This window comes from Ochotona princeps, chromosome 1 (assembly GCF_030435755.1).
Source record: "Ochotona princeps isolate mOchPri1 chromosome 1, mOchPri1.hap1, whole genome shotgun sequence".
Taxonomy (NCBI): Eukaryota; Metazoa; Chordata; class Mammalia; order Lagomorpha; family Ochotonidae; genus Ochotona; species Ochotona princeps.
The window spans coordinates 116,121,318-116,130,170 of record NC_080832.1 but is presented as its reverse complement, the minus strand read 5'-3'; positions in this window follow the sequence as shown (position 1 = coordinate 116,130,170).

The following is an 8,853-nucleotide window of genomic DNA, read 5'->3' as shown; positions in this document are numbered from 1 at the left end:
GCTGTGGAAACAGCGCTTGCGTGGCAATCAGTCGTCCTAGCTTTGTTTCCTGTCTTCGTATCAGTGAGGTGCCACACTTTTCTGCTAATCAGTATTATTTTTGTATTTTGCACCAAAGTAAATTTATCTTTTAATTCTATTTTTCCATGAATTTTTTTGGAGGGGTACCCTCAAACATGTTTGTGATCCAGGGACAGAGTTTAGAAAACTCACAGGCAGGAGAATGGAATGTTTCTTATGGGATTGTCTGCAGAGCATCTTTTACCGCTGCGGGACTGTTGCTGGGAGTCGTGTCCCGGGAAGCTTGTTCATGGTGTCTGCCGAGTATCTTCAGGATGCATGCTTGCTGGTACAGATGAAGAGATGTACCTTTCTTTTTTAAAAAATTATTTTATTTGATAATATTTACATAGTTAATTAGGGCACAAAGGGTCAAGGGCTACAGGAAAGTGGGTAAGACCATTGTTTCCACATTCTTATTATTATTTCTGTATCTGGATTAAGGGGGAGATAAAGGGACAAGCCCCACCCAGCCTCCCACTCATCCCATGGTCCCCAACATGGGGCATGCTCTGAGGGCACTGCTCAGGTGGTTTTCATAGTTCAACAATTTTGAATTGTTGCCAATCTTGCCATTCCAAGCACGATGAAATCTCTCCAGAATCCACTGACTGACACAGTTCACTTTAGAGTCTCTGCCCAGATTTTCATTGGCAACACATGGCTGGGGTAGGTGATTGATTTGTTCTGTCTTCCATCCTCTGGAAAGACTTGGCTACACCCATGTGGGAGACCTGGGCGAAGCTTCTGCCTTCCAGTTGGCCCAGCCCTGGCCATCGTGTCCATCTGGGGAGTGAACCAGCAAATAGCAGATTTCCCTTTCTGTCTCTCTCTAACCTCGCCTTTCAAATAAATAAAATACATCTTTTTTAAAAAATAGGGGGTGGATGGGCCCAGCATCATGGCCTAGCGACTAAGGTCCTCGCCTTGAAAACGCCAGGATTCCATATGGGAGCCGGTTCTAATCCCAGCTGCTCCACTTCCCATCCAGCTCTCTGCTTGTGGCCTGGGAAAGCAGTTGAGGACGGCCCAAAGCCTTGGGATCCTGCACCCATGTGGGAGACCAGGAGAAAGTTCATGGCTCCTGGCTCCGGATTGGCACGGCACCGGCCATTGCACTCACTTGGGGAGTGAATCATTGGAGAGAAGATCTTCCTCTCTGTTTCTCCTCCTCTCTGTATATCTGGCTTTGTAATAAAAATAAGTAAATCTTTTAAAAATTACTTTAAAAACAGGGTGTGGTTACTTGGTTAGGCAGCAGCAGATCTGCATAGTCCTAGGAACATGGGGACTCAGCCTGGACTCCCACATGGGCAAAAGAGCGCCCCTCTCCCACAGGGATGCTGTGTGGGAGGCCCTGTGAAAGCACCTGAACCAGGTGTCCGTCAGAACGCCCCCCTGGGATTTCCCTGACTCCTGAGTCAGGAAACTGAGTCACCAGCCACTCCGTTACTCATTCCTACAGCAAGACACACCCACCCCACATGTGACGCCGGCAGAGCTGAAAATATTTTTGGCTTGAAAAACAGAAATAAAAACAAAAACAAAACAGGTGCAACCAGTCACCCATGATAGACAAACATGAGGGGTGTCAGAGAGTCTTGTACAAACAGCAACCAGTCTCCCAGGGTGAAAGACATGGGCTTGGTTTTCTATACAAGCTTAACACACAGCAAATGAGTGGTACAAAATGCCACGATTATTTAATTATGCTGTCGTAGTCAACATGGTGACTATGGATCTTGCATAACTATCAAGCCAACACACTTCTCACAATCCTTACTGGTTAAGGTTAACAAACCACACCGCTGGGTGGGCCTTTGGCACAGTGGTTAAGCCCACCGCAGCGTGCCATAGCCAGCCACCTGTGTTTGAGTTTCAGCTCCACAACCAGTTCCCGCCTCCTGCAAAGGAGGGACCTGGGGTGCACCAGGAGAAAGTAATGTCTCAATCCGGAAAGCCAGGCTGAGTTCCTGGTTCCTGGCTTTAGCCTGCTCCGGTCCTGGCTGTCATGGGTGTTTGAGGAGTGAGCTAGCAGATGGGAGATGTGTGTGTGTGTGTGTGTGTGCACGTACACACGTTATGATGTGTGGGTGTGTGTGTGTGTGTGTGCACGTACACACGTTATGATGTGTGTGTGTGTGTGCACGTACACACGTTATGATGTGTGTGTGGGTGTGTGTGTGTGCACGTACACACGTTATGATGTGTGGGTGTGTGTGTGTGCACGTACACACGTTATGATGTGTGTGTGTGTGTGCACGTACACACGTTATGATGTGTGTGTGTGTGCACGTACACACGTTATGATGTGTGGGTGTGTGTGTGCACGTACACACGTTATGATGTGTGTGTGGGTGTGTGGGTGTGTGCACGTACACACGTTATGATGTGTGGGTGTGTGTGTGCACGTACACACGTTATGATGTGTGGGTGTGTGTGTGTGTGCACGTACACACGTTATGATGTGTGGGTGTGTGTGTGCACGTACACACGTTATGATGTGTGTGTGTGTGTGTGTGTGCACGTACACACGTTATGATGTGTGGGTGTGTGTGTGTGCACGTACACACGTTATGATGTGTGTGTGTGTGTGTGCACGTACACACGTTATGATGTGTGGGTGTGTGGGTGTGTGCACGTACACACGTTATGATGTGTGGGTGTGTGTGTGTACGTACACACGTTATGATGTGTGTGTGGGTGTGTGTGTGTGTGCACGTACACACGTTATGATGTGTGGGTGTGTGTGTGTGTGTGCACGTACATACGTTATGATGTGTGTGTGTGTGTGTGCACGTACACACGTTATGATGTGTGGGTGTGTGGGTGTGTGTGTGCACGTACACACGTTATGATGTGTGTGTGTGTGTGTGTACGTACACACGTTATGATGTGGGTGTGGGTGTGTGTGTGCACGTACACACGTTATGATGTGTGTGTGTGTGTACGTACACACGTTATGATGTGTGTGTGGGTGTGTGTGTGTGTGCACGTACACACGTTATGATGTGTGGGTGTGTGTGTGTGTGTGCACGTGCACACGTTATGATGTGTGTGTGTGTGTGCACGTACACACGTTATGATGTGTGGGTGTGTGTGTGTGCACGTACACACGTTATGATGTGTGTGTGTGTGTGCACGTACACACGTTATGATGTGTGGGTGTGTGTGTGTGTGCACGTACACACGTTATGATGTGTGGGTGTGTGGGTGTGTGCACGTACACACGTTATGATGTGTGGGTGTGTGGGTGTGTGCACGTACACACGTTATGATGTGTGTGTGTGTACGTACACACGTTATGATGTGTGTGTGGGTGTGTGTGTGCAACATACACACGTTATGATGTGTGTGTGTGTGTGTGCACGTACACACGTTATGATGTGTGTGTGTGCACGTACACACGTTATGATGTGTGTGTGGGTGTGTGTGTGTGTGCACGTACACACGTTATGATGTGTGGGTGTGTGTGTGGGTGTGTGTGTGTGCACGTACACACGTTATGATGTGTGGGTGTGTGTGTGTGTGCACGTACACACGTTATGATGTGTGTGTGTGGGTGTGTGTGTGCACGTACACACGTTATGATGTGTGTGTGTGTGTGTGCACGTACACACGTTATGATGTGTGGGGGTGTGTGTGTGTGTGCACGTACACACGTTATGATGTGTGGGTGTGTGTGTGTGTGTGCACGTACACACGTTATGTGCACCTTTCAAATACTTTTTAAATTAATAAAACTGAATCATTTAAAATCAAAAAGCGCTTTAGCACCCACTCCTCAGGCCCATGCATCTCATTTACTTAAAAGCATGCGTGGATTGTTCAGAGCAAAGATTGTAAAAGAAGAGTTTTTAAAAATTTCATTTATTTTTATTGGAAAATCAGATATATAGAGAGGAGGAGAGACACAGAGGAAGATCTTCAGTCCAATGATTCACTCCCCAAGTGGCCACAAACAGGCTGGAGCTGAGCTGATCCAAAGTCAGGAGCCAGGAACCTCTTCAGGGTCTCCCACACAGGTGCAGGGTCCCAAGGCTTTGGGCCGCCTTGACTGCTTTCCCATTCCACAGGCAGGGAGCTGGATGGGAAGTGGGGCTACCAGGATTAGATTTGATGCCCATATGGGATCCTGGCGCATGCAACGTGAGGACTTTAGTCACTAGGCTACCGCACTGGTCCCAAGAGGTTTGTTTGTTTGTTTAAACTCAAAAGAATACCTTAACCCTCGTGAGGGTATATGCAACCACCATGCACATGTAATACTGGCTGGGGCAGGAGGGGGATCTCTCTGAGACTATTCTGATGCTATGCACCAAGAACCTTCGTTTTTTGTTTTGTTTAAAGATTTGTTCATTTTTATTTGAAAGGCAGGGGGAAGGGAAGGGGTTGGTCCCAGGAGTGAGTAGCTGATCTCACAGAGCAGAGTCTGGGGGTGGGGGATGGTGATTCCAAGACCTGAGTTGGAGGTGCCAGAGGCCAGGCACCAGAGCTGGGGGGAGCGACACAGTGACCTCCACACACACGGCCTGATGAGGGGAGACGGCAGCTCACCCCCAAGGGGCTGGGAGCCAAACTGAAAAGCAGGTTGGAGTAGAGAGGCGCCTGCCCCTCCTTGCAGTGGCCGCTGAGAGCCTGGTGCCCTGGCTGCCCTGGAAGGTCGATGGGAAACCCTGTGCCAGGTGGACCAGGGCAAGACAGAATCCTGCCAACACCTGCTGCAGGGGGTGAGATGGGAACTTTCCTCTCTCCTTCCACAGCTGCCCCCTCAGGCATGGGAGGAGACCTGGTCCTACACATGTGCCTGGCTCAGGGACCTGGACCCCGGGTTCACCTGGTTGTCCTCTCGGATCTGCTGATGAATCACCCCAGCCCCCCCCCCCCCCCGGTCCCCCAGCCATAGGGAGGAAAGCGTGGTTGTCCCCAGACTTTCCACCTCTGCAGCACTTGCTGGCCCTTTTTAACTCAGTATCCAGTTAGCTCGTCTTCATGCAAAATCATCCGACTTGAAATGTGGAGTTTGCTTTGCTTTCATTCACCTGGCTGGACCCTGAATGCACAGGTCTTCTGGGAAAACAGCTCAGCTGGGTCGCACTGCAGTGAGATCCAGTGTGCCTGGACCTTACCGACAGCGTAACACACAAGCCTAGGAGCCGGCTGGACCATCAGGACCCTCAGGAGACAGAACACGCTCAGATCTGACCAGGAAAACTGCAATAAACACCTGCTGAGGTATCAGGGCGCTGGTATGCAGAAGTAAGAACTCTGAGAATCTCTTGCAGCCCAGCCCTGGGTGAACCAGTGGATGGAGGGTCTCTGTCTGCCTTTCAAGCATAATAAATAAACGTTTAAAAAGCGGAAAGGAACCCAGCACGGCGGCTGAAGGAACCAGAGGCAGCAATTATCTTCCCGACGTGTTTCGCCAGCGCCTTCTGCTGGCCTAGTGTAATATTGCGCTGGGGGCTCCAGGGTCGGACAGCAGGTCGGACAGCTGGGCACCTGCAGCGGGCGGAGGACTCACCTGATTCGCGAGCAGCTACGGGGCGAGGAGATCGCAGAGTAACATGCCTCCAAGTCCCGGCATTGCTGCTTGGAGTCATGCACGGACACGCTGTCCCTTGAGCAAGTGCCTGCCTCTTGAGTCGGGCCACCCGTGGCCGCTCCCCCAATGAGCACCTTCTGGTGATTCGTCGCTGGCCGCCTCTCTTTCTGCCTTGGGTCCTAAACCCGAGAAGCCATAGGTCGCATTATTGCTGAGATACTTTCGCCCTGAACTTGGCAAAACCAGACTTGAATGCTGCTGTTTGTGTCCATCCTCAGGGCAAAAATCTTGCATTATTAAACTTCTGTAGCCTTGGCTCTCAGGTGCTGTATCTGCAGACTTTATGGGCACAAAAGCTCATTTTCAAGTCATTTTTTTCTGAAGTGCAAGGAAAGGTCGCCAGCCCCGAGTGCACAGGTACTTCTGAAGTAGTCTGCACTGGACAGGGGGCGGTGGCCGCAGCTGCCTCCACGCCCTCCTGCTACCGCATCCTATTCAGAGTAAGGACCAGTACTCACAGCCAAGGTGTCCCCGCGATCTCCATGACCACCCCCCTTCTGATCTCCAGCTCCTTAGAATGCAACGTGGAATCATTTTCCTGAATGGAATGGTGACTGTCCTTGGCCATTTTGCTAAAGAGATTTCGCGCTGCCTTCCTGGAACAGAGTATAGTAGTTCTTAGATTCCTCCCGCAGGGTAAGTCCAGACATGAGGCTGGTCTGTTGCCACCACAGCGTCTTCGAGGCATCTGAAGTTGGATTTCCTTCTTCAGAGACAGGTTGTTGATGGAATGCTGGCAGGTCTGGATCTGCGGAGCTGTCAACTTGTAGATCAAAATTGTAACCAGGCCCGTCGCAGTAGCCTAGCAGCTGAAGTCCTAGCATTGCACGCACTTGGATCCTATATGGGCACCGGTTCCTGTCCCAGGAGCCCCGCTTCCCATCCAGCTCCCTGCTTGTGGCCTGGGAAAGCAGTTGAGGACAGCCCAAAGCCTTGAGACCCTGCACCCACATGGCCTACCTAGAAGAGGCTCCTGGCTTCAGCTCAGCTCAGCTCCTGCCGTTCCGTGCTTGGGAAAGATCTTTCTCACCGTCTCTCCTCCTCTCTATGTATCTGCCTTTCCAATAAAAATAAATAAATCTTTAACTGCTATACCAGACACTGCCTTCCATCCCACCATGCTCCTTTTGGTAGTTCCCAGCCTTGCCACACTTATGCCTGTAAGCTCCTCACTTACCCCGCCCTGTTTTTCCTGGTCTCCCCAAGGTTCTGCCCTCTCAGCTCCCACACAGTGAATGCACTGCAGCCTGCCACCTCAAGAGGCTAGGAGATGGTCGTCCATGCCGATGGCTCGCTGTCTCTCTTCTGTTTGAGAGAGAGACCTCAGGAAGTGGAGAAGATCCAATCCTTACACCTCAGGAGGGTGGGAGAAGGCCCATGAGACAGGGGAGGACGTCGTGAGTGAGCTCCCAAAGAAATAAGTCCTTGTGTCCTCCTGGACCGTGCCTCGGGGAGCAGGTGCAGGTGGGGATGGTGGAGCGCGGGTTGGCACCTCTAGAATTCTGGAGCTCGGCTGCAAGGGACTTCAAAACATCCAGGGAGAATGGAACTAAAAGATAGGTTGATTTGGGTGCAAAAAAATAAATAAAAATAAAAATCCAGGCATAAAGGCATCTTCAGAAAGTTCATGGATATATTCCCAGACCAAATTCTTGTATGCTCTAGCAAGCACAGGGCCCGGCACAGTCCGTCACCACGATCAGCTGGTGGTTTCAATTGCTGGGTTGGTTCTGTTTTCAGTCCTGATTTCCTCAAAGTTTCTTTGGAGATCTCCCCGATAGAACTGCTGGACTCAGAACCCTAGCCAAGAAAAGACAGAGGACAGAGCAAGTCAATCAACCCCCTCAGCTATATGTTGGCAGCAAAATACTGGGCAAATGAAGACTCTATGATGGACTGTGTCAATCAGTGGACGACCTCATCGAGTGAAACTGGCAGCGATTCATAACTGGAGAACTATTAAAACCATTTGAGCAAGGATCTCAGAGCATGCCCCACATCTGGGACTTGGGGTGGGTGGGAAACTGGGTGGGGCTTCTCCGTCCATATCCCCCTTTACCTCAGATACATGATGGAAACAATATGGACATAATACTATTACCCACTTCCCTATACCCCCTGAACCTTTTTTTTTTTTTTTTACCGTAATTAACTATGTAAAGATTGTCCAAAAAAATACAATAAAAAAAAAGTTCATGGAAACTGCACGAGTTTCAGATTTTTTATACCCAGTTTCCGTAAACATTGCACTTTCCCTACACATTCGCTCTTGTCCCCTCCGTGGCCCGAAGCGGCCGGATTAGAAGCCGTCCTTGGGCTCCGGCTCTTTCCGCCTCCGCCTGCCACCTGGTGGAAGACTGAGGTATGGCAGGAGCACTGATTTCCCTAATTTCCCTTTATTAAAATGGTTTGGGCAGCAACAGGCACGAGAACTGTCGTGGGGCTGTGCTAAACGTTTTCATGAAGCATCGTATTTACTCCACAGGAGGAGGCAGGCCATGTTAGCAGCCCAATTTTTCAATGAATCCTGCCATTGCGGGATCCAGCGCTCTCAGTGGCCAGCGGCCGCCTGCTCCGAGAGCCTCTTGTCCTCCCCGGGAAGCATCCCGTGCTGTGTGCTAACGCAGGGTTTGTCTCGTGTGAAATGAAGAGATGGTATTGGCTGAACTGCATGTCTCGACCAGTCAGTTTCCATCTGAGTTCTGGAACAATTCTGGCTCCCAGACAACAAGTTGGGCAGACACAAGACAATGCCTGGGTTCCCAGGTTAGGAACCACTTAGCCCCTCAGGTGGAACATTCCTGTCCACTATCCTGGGTGCCCCCCTCCTACCTGCAGAATACCTTAGAAGAAAAAATTTCAGGGCCAGTGCAATGGCTCAACAGGTCAAACCTCTACTCTGTGGTGCCAGCATCCCATACGGTTTATGGTCCTGGCTGCTTGTGGCCTGGGAAAGCAGCAGAGAATGGTCCATGTCCTTGTGACTGCACCCATGTGAGATACTAGGAAGAGGCTCCTGGCTCCTGGCTCTGGGTCAGCTCAGCTCTGACCATTATTGCCATTTGGGGAATAAACCAGTAGGTGGAAGATCTTTGCAAGATCTCTCTGTCTCCTCTCTCTATAAATCTGTCTTTCAAATAAAAATAAATAAATCTTATTTTTAAAAAAAGGAGGAGGAGGAGGAAGGG